This window comes from Stylophora pistillata, chromosome 4, assembly GCF_964205215.1.
Source record: "Stylophora pistillata chromosome 4, jaStyPist1.2, whole genome shotgun sequence".
Classification (NCBI taxonomy): Eukaryota; Metazoa; Cnidaria; class Anthozoa; order Scleractinia; family Pocilloporidae; genus Stylophora; species Stylophora pistillata.
In genome coordinates this window covers 8,954,176-8,969,844 of record NC_142522.1, presented here as the reverse complement: position 1 = coordinate 8,969,844, position 15,669 = coordinate 8,954,176, and the positions used below count along the sequence as shown (strand labels likewise).

The 15,669-nt window shown below is 42.9% G+C and overlaps 2 pseudogenes across 1 annotated transcript; one reads left to right on the top strand and one right to left on the bottom strand.

The window, feature by feature from the left end:
• The first annotated feature begins 301 nt into the window (after positions 1–301).
• Positions 302–4,901, top strand: LOC148732308 (uncharacterized; annotated as a pseudogene). The gene is made up of 7 exons (XR_016000329.1): positions 302–604; positions 851–963; positions 1,324–1,554; positions 2,015–2,127; positions 2,353–2,969; positions 3,344–4,072; positions 4,474–4,901. The product of XR_016000329.1 is annotated as an uncharacterized LOC148732308 (transcript).
• Positions 4,902–6,950: 2,049 nt separating this feature from the next.
• Positions 6,951–12,986, bottom strand: LOC148732307 (elongation factor-like GTPase 1; annotated as a pseudogene).
• Between the last annotated feature and the right edge of the window lie 2,683 nt (positions 12,987–15,669).

Genomic DNA, 15,669 nt, shown 5'->3' with positions numbered 1-15,669 from the left:
CTTGGAGGATAAGGGTGTAGGGTCTTCGCGTGCGGAATGCTTTTTTATTGTTTTTATCATTCGATCAATCACTAGGGTGTCTCTTTGTGTTGTCGCTGTTTCTAGTCGTTCGATAGTATTTTTTCGCTGGTTAGTTAGCTTCTGTTGTTTCTATGTCACATATCTTCGTTCTGCGAGGATCGTGCATCATACGTTTCTATAAGCGCAGTTCAAAATATATGAACTTTCATATATTCATTGTATCTGATATATCATCACGGGTTTATTACGAATCAAGATAAGATGAAATACTTTATTATTCACGGAATTCATAAAATTAAGCAGTAACCGTGGAATATCACTAACTTTCTTCCCAACCTTTTGGCAGATAACATTAGACATCGTACCCGATAAATCCTGGCAAACCGATGATATGTTCGTCCCAGCCGGTTACCACTTGAATTCGCACATCTCCAGTGAGGACAGCGCTCCCAAGGAAGTGGGTGAGCCACCCTATACCTATCCAGCAGGCGTTGGGAACGTGTTAATGAACGGCTGTTGGGGCACTGGGTACCAAGAGGGAGATCCTTGCTTCGCCGCAAGGTGGAAATTGGAAGCATGCTTGGTATGTTACTGGTTCCGTTTTCTTCACAGAAACGGTTGGTTCTGACTTTGCAAAAGCCAGGAACTCCATACATCTATATCAAAACCATCAATGCTGCAGATTAAGTCGAGATTTAATTGTAAGACTTAAGACTTACAGGCAATCGTAGGATTCAGCTGTCCTAGGAAGACATTTCCCCCTTAATTTCGTTCCCACTTGATTGATTGAGGGGCCAACTGTCGTTGCTTTCCTGTCTCACTTCTGCAGAACTTGATCGACGGCGCGGCATTCATGGGTGTTGGATTTGACGGGCGTGGTGAGTACAGCCCCGATTCAAGAAAAATGAGCATCGTGCAACGAAACTGCGCTGGGAAGGCAACGTAAGAATGATATTCCTCTCTTTGATATTGCCCTGCTTTATTGCTCAGAATTGTACTGCTTTTCTTCTTTAAACAAACAGTGGTACAAAGTATGCTTGATCTCCACTTTACTGTTTCGACTTAAAAGCGCTGCTTACTTTCATAAAAGGCCTGCTCCCAGTGGGCTTGGTAGCTCTGTCTAGTGCTAAAACGGTGTTGCTTAGTGATTATTGGTTCGCACCCCGTTTGAACCTGATTTGTTTAAGTCATATGTTCATGATTGCTACACGGGCGTGCCTAAACGCAATGACTCCTATTAAAATCTCAAAACGTCACCCTCACTGACGTTTTTTTCTGTTTTTTTTTTTTTTTTTTTTAAAGATACGATGATTACGATGTTCCTGACGCGATGAACGTTCATGGCATTTATGACACCAAGGCGTCCATGGTGACCTTTGAGAGCCGCGGTGAGTTTCAGAAATACTTACAGGAAGAGGCTGGGGTGTCCGGGTCGTTCTTTGGCTTCTACGCCGGCGTCAAGGCTGGCTGGGGCGAGTCAAAGACACAAGCCAGCCAGAAGTACATGGCCCTCCTACACGTGGACATCAACAGGTACATATATTTGTCTTTGAATTCACTTTACTTTTGCGGTTTAAGGTTGCTCTATCATTTTGATATAAGTATAGTATCGATGGTGGATCCAAAGAGATGGTCTGGTGGGTTCGGATTCCCCCCCCCCCCCCCCCACCCCCTCTTCCCGTATCAGCTAGAATTTTTTTAAAAGAGGAAATTTGCCAAAAAAAAGTTTTGAAATATTTATCAAGAAAAATTTTACACCAAGTTTCGAAAGTTATCGTGGATAGCACTTGTTTTGATCGGCTCTGTGGCTGGCACATTAAACTTGCACCACCTTTTGACACCGTTCGCATGAAAAATTAACACCACGTTTGGGGTAATTTACTTGTTTTAAATTTCTACTCCTCAGCACCATGTGATAATGTCTTATTTTGCACTCTGATTGGCTGATGTGATCGCTTTTCATTTAACTAGACCCTTTATTTCCAACTTTTAGGTATGAGATTTTTATAGACGAAGTAAAGCCCAAGGACTTGAGTTCGTCGTTTTTGAAGGAATTTATGGCCCTACCAACCTCTTATTTTGCAGCAGGAGCGCCGGCGAAATATTGTAAGTGTGTTTTTCATGTTTGCTCTTTATTGCATTAAAACATGACGTTTGATTACTATTAGTTTTCCTTAATAGAGAGTTTTAACTTAACTCAATTTAGCCTTTTTGTGGCTAGTGCACAGTAAAGAATGCAAGAGTGTCGGTCTGCAATAAATGCCGCATGATGTTCTTAATGTACTACCCACATGTACGCTTTATGCTTTGCGTTTTTATCAATTTTGATAGTGGACTTCATACAGAGATGGGGCACTCACTTCATAAAGTCTGCTAAGTTTGGAGGTCAGCTCCAGATTCGTAAATTCATGGACGCAAGGGATGTATCCAGCAAGAAAGAGTTCGCACGAGAAATGGAAGTGGAATATAAATCCTTGTTCGCCAGTGTTGGAGCAAAGGAAAGTGGAAGGGAGGGACAGTCGTCTAGGCAACAAGCAAAAACAACATCGACGACGATTCTTGCCATGGGAGGAAGTCAAAAAATTGTTTCTATTTTATCCGATGCATACTCGCCAACTTTCAAGAACGAGTTTAAGGATTGGCTTACCTCTATTCCTCAATATCCAAAGCCGTTTGAGTTTCAGATGGCTTTAGTTACAACTCTTCTTAACTTCCGACTTCACGATTTGTTTCCCGAAGAGAGAAGTGACTGGGGATGCGAGGGGAATGCTGCTAAACTCGAAGAGCTAACAGCAAATGAAGACAGGTTGAAGTTTTATGAAACGGTGGACTCTAACGGGACAGTTCAGAAACACTTTTGTGAATTTGACAGCCGTAAGTCTCTAGAGGAGGCAATTACCAGGAGAAGGATCAGCTTAACTAGAGCCATTGAGGTCTACATGAAGGAGGTAAGCGAAGGCACAAAATTCCAGCCGGCCTTTTATAGATATTGCACACTTTGTAATATTTAAGAGACACACAGTGGTGCAACGGTTAACACGCTGATACGCGAACTCTGAGTCGAGAATTGAAACGCCAAACAGTAAACTGATCCTTAACTTCCTTGCATCTTGACTTTTATCGTCTTTATCACATTGACCAATATTTTTCTCAATTTGCTCTCAAATAAATCACAACTAAATCACGACATGAGAAAGTATAGCTAGAACTGATCGCTTCCCCCCCAGAGTATAGCCAAGACAACTAAAGGAAATGTCATTGGATGACAAATTTCTCAATCGCTGTTTCATTTATTTATTTCTTTCTTTATTCATTTTGTAAGGGTCCGAATTCGATTACAGACATTCAGTTACCACCATGCAATAAAGACAGCCAAACAGCGTCAGGGGCCGCACAACTGGAAAAACCAAACCAAGCCGACGGAGTAGTAAAACACGACAAGATGGTCGGCCTCAGCTGGCAGCATATCACCAAAGGCAAAGCGTTATTCCGAGTTATCTTCGACATGAGAAACGATCTGAAAGGAACCAAGGACTTCAGCGACATTCCAAGAAACATGAGTCGTTTGGTTCGCTACAAAGATGGCAAATGGTTCACAGCTGAAAAGGATGGCTCTTTTCACCTCTACAACGCCTTCAAGAATGGAAAAAGCGGCGATCCTCAACAGCATAAAATATCGATTCTTGGTCTCGTGCTTTCCTTCAATCCAAACACAGGTGGGCTGACCCTTTTGTCACGTGATTTTGAAGCGTCAAGAGAGTTCTTTCCAAACCTACACGATGCACTGGCTGGAAGAGAGCTGGGGCGAGCCGTTTTAGATTCCAGTACCCCTACGTCTGGAGCTTCGAAGCGTGAAACGTTAACTGACCCTCCTTGCAATATCAAGTGGTCAAATGCCCTCCGGTTTGATCCTACTGAAGCCAACGGGAAGTGTCTCCATTTCACAGCCTCTAGTGAGGGAAACATTTTTGTCGTGTTCGCAACTTTACCAATCGATAAGACCTCCTGGTATTATATAGGAATTACACCTCGGAAAGTGGCAATTTACAAGGTAATTCATCCGTAGATGTATGCAAATACCTCCATATCATGTAATTATCTTATGCAGCAAAATAAGGTCCACCCTTATTAGCCTGATAACAAAGCACATGTTCTACGCACTCACGGCACCAAATTGATCTACCGGAAAAGGCAATAACCTGGCAATTGAAACCCTGGCCTAATCTATTGGCATGCACAAAAGGAAAGGCTTATAATCGCAACATTAAAATACAAACTAGAGCTGCGTTTTCAAATCGTTTTTCGTCCATACTAAGACGCAAAAGTGGCGTTTGCAAATTTATCTTGTTTAAAGAGCGTCTTAAAAAATTTCCTTTTCGATGAACAAGTTATCGAAACTGTAACAGAGGTCAGACTGGATCATTACAAATCAAACACTCTTTCTTTCATCAGGGATTCGCACTCAAGACCTCCACGACAAACATCAACGCGAGAGGTCTGGGTGACCCAAACCTGCTTCAGTCATACTTTGTGTGCGTCACCGAATCCGAGTCAAGTACGCTCATTGAATATGGTAAAACGCGGGAACCACTCAAAGTGGGGACGTGTATCTCAACATGCTTGACCTCGACAAACCGCTGAATGCTCGCTTTTACGCATTTGGGAATGGGGACAAGAAGGCTGACGTCATTGATGCACACATAGTAACACGTGATCAAACAAAAGCCGAGTGTAGAGGCGACACGTTTATGGACCTGCCTACAAGGCTGTGCACGCAACAATGTCACGAAGACTGCGATCCCTTATATGGTAATTCATTTTTTACATATCTTCGGCTGAATTTACACATGAAGACTGCGATCCCTTATATGGTGATTTAATTTTTTACATATCTTCCGATGAATTTACACGGAAACTATGGCGTTATGTTACGCAAATTCCGTTTAAGTAAGACAAGTAAATAAGATTTGAAAAAAAAATTATAAGTACCTTTCGGTGCTTTTGAATTGATTTTCTCGATTTTATTTTCAGGTTGTAACACGCTGTCATCAAGGTATCCTTTACCAACTGAGTGCAATGTTTGCCGAGTAGCCAAAGATAAGAAAACCGGCAGCTGTCTTCCAGAGTGTCCCCCTGAAAAATTCCTCACAGCTGATAAGCTGTGTCTTGACTTAACTTGTAAGTAAGAGACCGATGCTCCTAAAATGAGCAATTTTCACTTAAGGTAAAGTATTCCGGGATTGCACGAGTTTTACTTTCCCTCACGCCTAAATTAGCTGCGGTTTCTATGAGACGACATTTGAGGAAAAAAACCCGTTATTGGAGCAAGCCTTAGTTGGGAAGGCTAAGCAAGGCCTTGCCCCAGACAAGCCAGGGCAAATGGGAAAAAAAAAAAACGCAAAAAATACATCTGGCAGCGAGATTTTTAGGCTGAGATGAAGAGTCGAGGCTACACCTGGATATCAAACTGGATCTGACCTTCGTGGCAGGAGGAGGGGAAGAGTAAGTCCAAAGCTATGTTTTCATTGCACAGTTAGGCCTCCGTCTTTATAGAAACTTACTTTGAATCCCAAAGTATCTACAATAGTAGTCTGTGTGTCTGTGTGTCTTTATTGTTCAAAAGATAAAATTACATATCTTATGTTACATCTAATACAGGAAGTACACTTTCACAAAGCTACATTATACTTAAAAACAATTCTATTAAAAAATCTATTCTTAAAACGGTTTGTGCGAATAGCGGGCATGACAGGGGATTTATTTCTCAAATTATACCTCGTGATCTTGGTCTCAGGGAAGTAGGCTCTAAGAGGATGGCTCGAAAAAGTCGAAAATCCTATATTTGAAGAAGAATACAGTGTGGAAAAGCGCAATCCCCAGCGCAATCCTTCACCAGAAGAAGCGCCCACAACTCTTTGATCCTTTGTATAGCATAGGACCTGATCATTGATTGTTTACTGTATCAATGCAGCTTATCGGTAGGCGTCTTAAAAGATCAAAACTGGCACCAGATCTGCATTTCTTGGGCAGGTCACAGTGGGGTGACCATACAGTACCTGGATGGCGTGCGCGAGGTGGCAGACACTCGACACATAGGAACCTTGAAAGGAGGGGCAACGCTGGCAGTCAGTCATCACACGGAGTATGTTTATCAAATAACCGCCTTGAATCTGTGGGACACAGTGATACCTCCCGAGAAGATCGCCGAGTTCGCCACAGCGTGTCAAAAAGGAAATGGAAATGTGAAAACCTGGGACGATTTTTATGATCTTGCTGTTGAAGGAAAAATTAAAATTAACACGCCTTCAAATTGTCGTGTAAGCCCAAGTGATGCGCAATAAATAGCATGTAAAATCTTCGACTGATCATCACTGGTCACATTATTCAGAATAAAAAGTTATTTAAACTGGCACCATGCTATGTTTTAAACCTGCGTTGTCTGTGATAACTTTAATGTGATGGGTGATGTGGGAAAAGCAGGGATCCAGTTGAAAGATGGCTCCAGCGCAAAGCTTACGGGCCATGTTTCAGAGGGGACAAACGAAGAGACCCAACTGATGGTAAGGATCTCGAACTTGGTTAGTAGGAGACCTTTCACGGGTCCTTTCCACTATACAGCTCTTCAAATTTTGTACGCTTCCAGCAGTAATTCGTATCCTTTTTGGAAATCCTAACGTGATGCACTTGAAAGACTATTTCGTCGCTTTTTAAATTTTGATGTTCATCGTTTTGAAAATTGGATTATTCTTAACTAACCTTTTCTCCTAAGCTCCAAAACGTCTATCTTGATAAAAACAAGGAGCTAAAAACCCATCTTGAAAATTTAAAATTTAGCAGCATGAACCCACCCAGCGAGCCGTCCTGCAGGGCACTGCCTGCTTAATCGACCAAACGCAGTGCGGGTAATGACAGAGAGAGAATAATAGTCGTTCTTTTACGGTTGCTTGTATTCTATGCTTATTTTATCTTTATTTTACATTTACCTTAAAATGTTCCATTGTGCAAAGTAAACGTACAGATGTCAATCTCTCTGATTCGAATGGAACGTAATATTTTTTTTTTGTTGGAAAGTTTCAACGGAAACCCTCAATCAGAATTCATCAAATGAGAAAATAGAAGGTTTCCGTCAAATTCTTCTAAATATGTCTTCGGATCGTGGAATGAACATTTTTGTTTAATTTCTCTTGTTTCCTTGGTAACTTTCCGATCTTCTTAAACACAATTTTAAATCACAGTAGCGTGTTTCACTTTCGACTTTCGATTTGACTAAGGTACACGCCGAAACATTCTTACGTCAAATCAGGTTGCACCGCGCAAAAAAGAGGACGTTTTGTGAAATCCTTGTTCTTGCTACAGATTTTGCCTCGAAATACGTAGCCGAAAGGCAACCCCGTTTGAATTTGTGCGATGATTGAAGCGATAAGATGGGTCGCAGTGATTTGTTTAGGAAGCAATACACAAGATACGGTTTGTTGAGCCTTGTTACAGCAATTTATCGCCTCGTTCTTCTCCGCCTTAATTACCGAGAGCAACAAAAGTTTTAGAAATGAGTACAGCGTACTACTGTAAGTTAAACGACTCATTCCGATGAATTTTTCCACCTATGATCATTTCTTTAGAGTCCGCTGTTTCTCTGCATGCTCAACAGTTTTCTCCTCCACATACAGTCCTTTCCTTCGTCTAACGCTGTTCATGTACTTTCGAGCTTGGTTTTCTGAATCAGCTTTCTCGCCGAAATGTGTGTATTCTTCCTTCGTTGTGGGAACCCAAAAAGGGTCGATATCGACAACCTACAGAAAACAACAACAACAGCGAACATAAACATTACTATACTGTGGACTGCATATGACTCATCGCCAACCCCTTTACATTCTTTGATACCCTTCCGCCCCCCCTTCGCTTCCTTCTCCCCCCCTGACGGTACGCTTCAGTAATTCCGTGCCAGTTTAAGTAAACATTACTACCTCGATGCAACAAAGTAATATAAGGATTTTAACTGAGACGGTCAGAAGTGCTTTTCCACAAGCTGTTAGTTCATACTACACTCAGACCTCTTCAAAAGGCCATATAAGCCATGAAGACGCGTGGCCGTTGAAGAAAGGTGTTCGTAACAGGCTCTTGAGCTTATCCCGATTTCGCGGGAAGAAAGGATGAAGCATGAAGCGATCGTGAGGCTTGCTACCCCCTACCCCCCCCCCACTTTCCCCCCCACCTCTGAATGAGATGATAGTCCATCGCAAAGTTAACAATACTCATTAATAATTCGGCCAGTACTCTTTAATAATCCTAAATGGAGAGAGGCATTTTGAGGGTAAAGGACAAAAGGACGATGAACTAGCCGGGCTGACCTCTCGAGCGGGTGGCCTTTCATGGACGTTCAATTGTATCCAATAAACCCTTAAAAAATACAGCAAGGTTCTATGATAATAACAGGAACAGAGCACTAATACCATAAGTGTTAATTAAAGTAAAGAAGCCGATTCAGGAGTTTAAAAAATCTCACCTCCCAATGGCTAAACACAAGCTGTGGATTCGCAAGTCCGCTTGTTCGCTTTCTTATTTCTTCAGCAAATCCAAAACTTTCCGCAACCGGAAGTAAGGCCGTGACGTCAAACACGTCTGAACTTTCCTTCATTTCCTCCCTCAGTACCCGTCCCTCCCGTTTGGCTAAAACCGCGTACATTCGACCCAGGACCTCCGCTGTTGCTTGAATGTCACATGTGTACATAGCTGCCATGAGGCGCACCGGCTGAAGCAAAAAAGCGCGCCTGCAGCCTTCCTTGACAGCAGACATCAGCTGTCCAGAAAATGGTCCGAACCTATCAAGTCTTTGCGATGGAGCAATTTTCGAACTTCTATCCTCAGAATCTGTTGAAAATTTCTTTGGATCATCGTTCTTTTCACAGCTCATTTCGTTAATTTTGTCTTCATGTTTGCGTGCTTCGTTTTCGTTAGTATTCCCGTCAACATTACAATCTTCATTCTTCGATACATGCTCCTGCCCTAGATTCTTTCCTCCGCTCATTCCTTTGGTAACAACTGTGTTTGAACCTTGATCCAGTGAAATCCAATCTTCTACGTCAAAGCAGACTCCCATCAAGGGTTCCTCGCAGAGCGGACCAGCTAATGTTGCAAGCTGAAAACCACTAACGATACTATTATCATATTCGCGGTAACTGCTTTCTGGTGACGAACAAGTGTTTCCTGTAGCGACCGGAAAATATGTAAGAGGTTATTGCAGTCGCAGTTTTGACATTGTAAGAGTGTTTTGTTTTGTCCATGTTTTTTTTGCTTTTCCTTGCCGTTACACTGGTACTTTAAAACTTACTTTTCGCTTGTGAAAATCAACAGCAACAAAATTGTAAAACAACAAATATATGAACGCTTAAAGGCGTTGCATACATTTTCCTCGACCATAGAGACCATCTGCAAATTATCTCTCTTTAACAAGCAAATTACAAGCATACAGCTTTTAAGGGCGAGAAACGACGAATCACGATTACTTATGTCGGATAATCAAAATTAAAGGCTTACAAATTGCTTTGTTGAGATTACAAAGGAAATCAACGCCAACAAGAAAATATTTCAAACACCTTCTAAGATAGAAAGGGAGAAAATAGATTATAAAAGGAACAATCAATCAAAAAATCGAACTTACCTAATAGACCCGAACTTTGCCACATAGAAGGCCGTTTATAGCCTGGTATTCTATTCAGTGAAACATTGCTGCCAATCCTACGAGGGCCAAATGCCCAGATATCATCTGCAGCTCCATCCCAAATGGTCCCTGCCTCTTTAAAAGCAGCGCAGAGCTCTTGATAGAGGCCTTTCAACGATTCTCTGGTGGGAAGTTTAACTTCACCTACCAGCTGCCTCCGCTCTGCTACGCTAGTGGCTGATGACACCGTCACTAAGATGTTTATCAAATCACTTTTCTTCTCAAGTAACTGCGTAACATCGTCTGGCAATGGTAAAGCCGTCACTTGGACACTACAGAGTTTGTTTGCCGTCTTGATTTCAGTGATTCCTCTGTCTTTATCCAAGACATTTTTATCGCTTTCCTCTCCTTCGGTATCGATTTGTTTTGGCTGGGTCAAGTTTGTTTCGCTGATGATAGCTTCGTTCACCCTGTCAAAAGTAGGAGGAATAACGATGGTTTCTCGGAACGGAACAATAAGCGCTGATACATTGAGTTTAATGCCAGTAAAGAGCTTCTCTAGATCATCAATACAACGCTGAAGATGGACTTCTCCTGCGCCCACGATCACGTACCTAAAGAAAAAATAAATAAATAACAGTTGGTTGAATAAGGTCCATCATGCATCTTGACTTGTCTGCTCCCTGTGGCTTGGTCGTGTTTTACAGATTTTACCTGCCGTAAAAGCGTTCAAGCACAAAGAAACGACACTTTAATACAGCAACAGATGATATAAAAACCACTAATGGCCCACACACAGCTGGTCGTAATAATATGGGGGGTCTGGTCCGGCTTTTAATGGTTGTGACACATAATTGGCCCCTGAGTGGGAGATACGTGAGCCCAATGGTTAGCAAGCTTGGCTCCGATCGATGTAAGATGTAAAGGGCCTCTATGCTCCTGACATTAAGAAAACTTACCAGTTTCCTGGACTAAAGTCTCAACACAAGGATCCGCCTGGTTAAGAAGTCTCATTCCCCTGGCTAGCGTGGGCATGTCGGCCGGGTGGACCGGTTCCACTGCCACACGTACACTGGGACGAGCCTCGATTGGAAGAGCAGTGATTGGACAGGCAGCAGTGCTAGAGACTGTGGCAGACTTGAGCACGTGACTCTCAAGGCCGGCAATCCCCAACACATTCCCGGCCGTGACAGAGTCCAGGGCTTCGAGTTCTCGTCCCATGAGCAAATAAAGGTCTTACACAGTGAGTGCAACCACATGTTGATTTGTACCTCGATCTACAGATTTCGCCACTGCAAGTCCCTCGTTTGTCTCTTCTTTGTTAGCGCTTAAAAGGCGACAGGAAAAAAGAGAGAAACAAAAACATTACAAATCTAACAGAAAGGAAGTAACAGATGACTTTATACAAAGACAACAGAACAACTACTTAGATTCTAACGCGGAGAAAGTTCTGTACTTTACGACGCCATAGAGCAAGATAGGGAGTCTGAGTCCAGTAAGCTTCTTTGAACACAAACTTTAATGACTTAGGAGGCAGGTTACCTTCAGAGCTAACGATATAACAACAACATGACAATGACTAACTTATCTCAATGTTCACTCATGTAACTCGAGAACTAGATTGGAATCTACGAAGTGATTACATAATCAGTCCAGAAAGTTTCATAACATTCGAGGGTTACATAACCTTTAAGAGTTACATAAGAAAGATCAGCTGATCGACATTCAAAAACGGTCTCGTCGAAGAAAAGGAAATGTTGACTTCCGAAAGGTTCTCATTATCATAACAACTTTCTCTTTTTCTATTTTTTTTTAACTATAACCCAATGTCAAACTTTTTAGGTGGCTTGATCAATCGTCCATGTCGTGTCCTTATCTCAGTTATAGTAGCTTCTTGAGGTGGTCTTGCACTCAGCTCTGTTGTTTGAGGTGTTGGGGGTAGTTGAGATCTAGGAGGGGACGTGGATGTTTCTACTTGAGAACTAGCTGGAGGGGGGTGTTTCTCTTCCTGCAGATTGTCTAGAACAGTCAGGTCATCTCCGTCCATTTTGAAGGGGGTTTCTTGAAGTGGTTCCATGGTAGAACGCAATTGCTTCCGATTACGCCTGTAGAATCTACCATTGACTTCAACTTTGTAACTGCGAGATGCGACTTTAGAAGAAACAACTGCTTTTGACCACTTTATTTCTCCAGGCAGTTTCATGCGCACGGTGTCACCTGATTTGAGTTCTGAGAGTTGTTTAGCATGCTGGTCGAAATGTTTCGCTTGCTTGACACAATCCCTTTTGAGAAGATCACTAACTGTTTGGTCAGTCTAGAGTAAAGATTCTGAGAAGAGTAGAAGTGTCTTAGTTCGGCGACCAAAAAGTCGTTGGCATGGAGACTTAGCTGTCGCAGCAGTGGGGGTGTTATGGTGATCCAATAAACCAAGATATGGATCGGATTGGGACAGAAGAGCTTTCTTCATTAAAGTCTTGCAGGTTTTGACTGCACTTTCGGCCATCCCATTAGCTTGTGGATAGTGTGGTGACGTAGTGACGTGAGTGAACTTCCATGTTGCTGCAAATCTTCGGAACTCTGAGGATGTATACTGAAGATCATTGTCAGAAGCTACCTAATCGGGTACCCCATGTCGCGAAAAATGCATCTTCAGCTTGTGAATGATTGTCTGGGACGAAGTGTCGGCAAGATGATCCAGCTCGTTAACGTTGCTGTAGTAATCAACTAATACAAGGTAGTTTCGGTTCTTGAACGTAAACAAATCTGTTCCAACTCGTTGCCATGGCCTGTCAGGAACTGGGTGAGGCTGAAGAGGTTCGCTGGCTTGTTCAGGTCTCACGCTTTGGTATATAGAGCATTTATCAATACGATTCTTGAGTTGTGCAGACATTCTTGGCCAGAAGAAAACCTCTCTGGCCCTTCGAAGGCATGCTTGGAGTCCCTGATGAGACTTGTGTGTTTCCTCTATCATATCACGTCGAAGGCTCTCTGGGACAACGATCTTCGTTCCTTTAAAAACTAGGCTATTTTGGAGCGTCATTTCATCTCGGTATTTGAAGAAAGGCTGTGCGCTTGAAGGTACCATGGAAGTTTTTGTAGGCCAGCCAGCGCGTATAACTTGTAACAACGCCTGTAAAGATTCATCCTTAGCCGTTTCCACTTGAAACTTGGCAAGTGTCGACTCTGATATCGACAAGTCTTCAACAAAGTTGACAGTTTCTAGATCTTTATAGCAGGATGAGGTGCTGGCATTTGGTATCTTTGACTGCCTAGGTAGAACGCGAGCGAGTGCGTCAGCAATATACATCTCTTTGCCTGGCTTTTAAGTGAGATTCAGGTCAAATCTTTGAAGACGAAGCATCATACGCTGTAATCTCTTAGAAGCTGTATTGATTGGCTTCTTCTGTAGAGCAATCAGAGGCTTGCGATCTGTTTCGACTGTGACGTGCTTGCCATAAATGTAATTTTCGAAGTGCTCACAAGAGAACACAACAGCTAGGAGCTCCTTCTCAATTTGAGCGTAATTTTTCTCTGTCGACGTCAGTGCTCTGTTAGCGTAGTGAACTGGCTGTCCTTCCTGAAGTAGAGTTGCACCAATGCCATATTGTGAGGCATCGCACTGTATAGTGACATTCTTACTCACGTCAAAGTACTGTAGGACTGGGGCTTTAGTGATGAGCTCTTTTATCTCCTTGAAGGCTTTATCTTGAGGGTGTTGCCAATGCCATTCTATTTCCTTCTTTTCCAACTGTTTTAAGGGCTGTGATGCTGTAGACAGATGTTGGCAGAATTTCGCCAGATACTGCACCATTCCTAAGAACGTTCTGAGTTTTGCGAGACTGGTGGGCACTGAGCAGTCCACTACAGCCTCTACCTTTGACGGGTCAGGTTTTAGACCTTCTGCTGTAAGGAGGTGTCCTATGAAAGGGACTTGTGACTGTCGAAGTTCCAACTTCTCGTTGTTGAGAGTGAGGTTTCTTTCTCTTGCGCGATTGAGGAAAGCCTTGAGATTCTGATCATGGTTGGCAATTGCAGCTTCATTAGAGTCTCCAAAACCGCAAACTAGGAAATCATCGGCGATGACTTCAACACCTGTGAGTCCTTCTACTAGCTCGTGCATTCGTTGTTGCCATACTTCCGGGGCTGAGTTTATTCCGAATGGCATTCTGAGCCATCGATACCGACCAAAAGGTGTGTTCATGGTTGTCAAGTAACTACTCTTTTCGTCAATTTGTACCTGCCAGAATCCACATTTGGCATCTAACACGCTAAAGACTTTAGCACCACTAAGGCGAGTAGCTACTTCCTCGATAGTTGGAAGTGGATAATGCGAGCGTTGCACTGCGCGGTTGAGATCTCGAGGATCCAGACATACTCTTATTTTCCCTTAGATTTCTTCACTATAACAAGGGTTGAGACCCATGATGTGGGCTCAATTACCTTGGCGAGGATACCACTCGTCACCATGGTATCCAGCTCTAACTTGAGGGTATCTCGAAGTGGGACTGGTACTATACGAGGCGGATGTACAACAGCGCAGAAACCTTCGTCCACTTGAATGGAGCAGGTTCCTTCAAGGCATCCAATTCCAGTGAAGATATCGGTAAATTCATATAGGTAGGATCACTTCTAACATTTGACGAGACGTCAATTCTTTCGTCGTGAGTCGCGTTTACGTCAGCATCTAAGATTATGACCAGGTTCATCTTTTCACACGTCGTTCGACAGAAGAGTGGTGTCAAATCTTCCTTCACAATGTGATAAAGAACTCCATATTTTCTTCCTTTCTGTTCAGTAAATAGGTGGATTCGACCAAGTGGCCAGACTACAGTCTTGTTGTGCATGACGAGCCTTGTAAACGACTGTTCAAGGTTTTTACACTGTTTGTCTCCTGTAGCTCGGATGTTGGCACTTTTGAGGAGGATGTTACATGAAGCACCTGTATCAATCTGAAGTTGTACTTCGGCATTATTATTAAGGCACGCTGTCACATAAGCTGATGTGGGGGAGGGTTTATGGCTGTAGATTTCACAATCTTGTACGTGATTGACAGAGCGAGAGTCGCATTTTTTTGCAAAGTGTCCTTCTTTGCCACATTTGGAGCATTTCTTGCCAACAGCTGGACAACAAGTGTATAAATTGTTGGGGTTACCAGAACGTTTCCCTCTTGGCTTGCACGGAGGAGTCCACTTCTTACCTGAGGCGTGTTTATGCGGTGTTGCATTCTCAGTCTGGGTCTTAGGCGGTTTCGTTTTCTTGGCCTTTACCCTATTCACATTAGCTTCTTCAGTTGTCATGTCTAGTGCGCGTATATTAGTTAACTCTTGTGTTCGCAAAATATCCAAGGCGTTATCCAAAGTGGATCTTTCTTCTCTAAAAGTTTCTTGCGTGATCAATCATTCTTGACTCCAAGGATGAGGCGGTCTCTTATCAACCTGTCTCTTAGGTTCATGAACCCACAGTGTTCAGAAAGGCGCATCAGTGCTGTGCAATATTGATCGACACTTTCTCCTGGTTCTTGCTCTCTCTTGCTGAAGAGGCATCGTTCATACATCTGATTTCGTTGCGGCAGACAACGAGATTCAAATTTAGCCAGGACGTCATCAATATTGTCAGCGCTTTCGTCTTCAGCTAAGGTAAAGGTGTCAAACAGTTGGACTCCTTCTCTTCCAACGATGTTAAGAAAATGGGCAACACGGACTGGGCCGTGCTTTTGACTGATTCCAGCCGCCCGTTTATAGATTTGCCATGCTCTCTTAAAGTTTAACCAGTTATCGCCTCTACGTGGCCTGTCTTCGAGATTAAGAGGTTGTGGAGGTTTGGCTAGCGGTACTGTGGTGGTATAGATCGGTGCAGCAGCCGATAAACCAGAAGATTGCTGACTACCAGAGGTAGAGGCCATGACCGAAATAAAATAGACTTCCACTAACAACAACAAAGCTCGTGGATGTTACTCACCTCCTGACACCAAGTTTTGTCCTTTACGACGC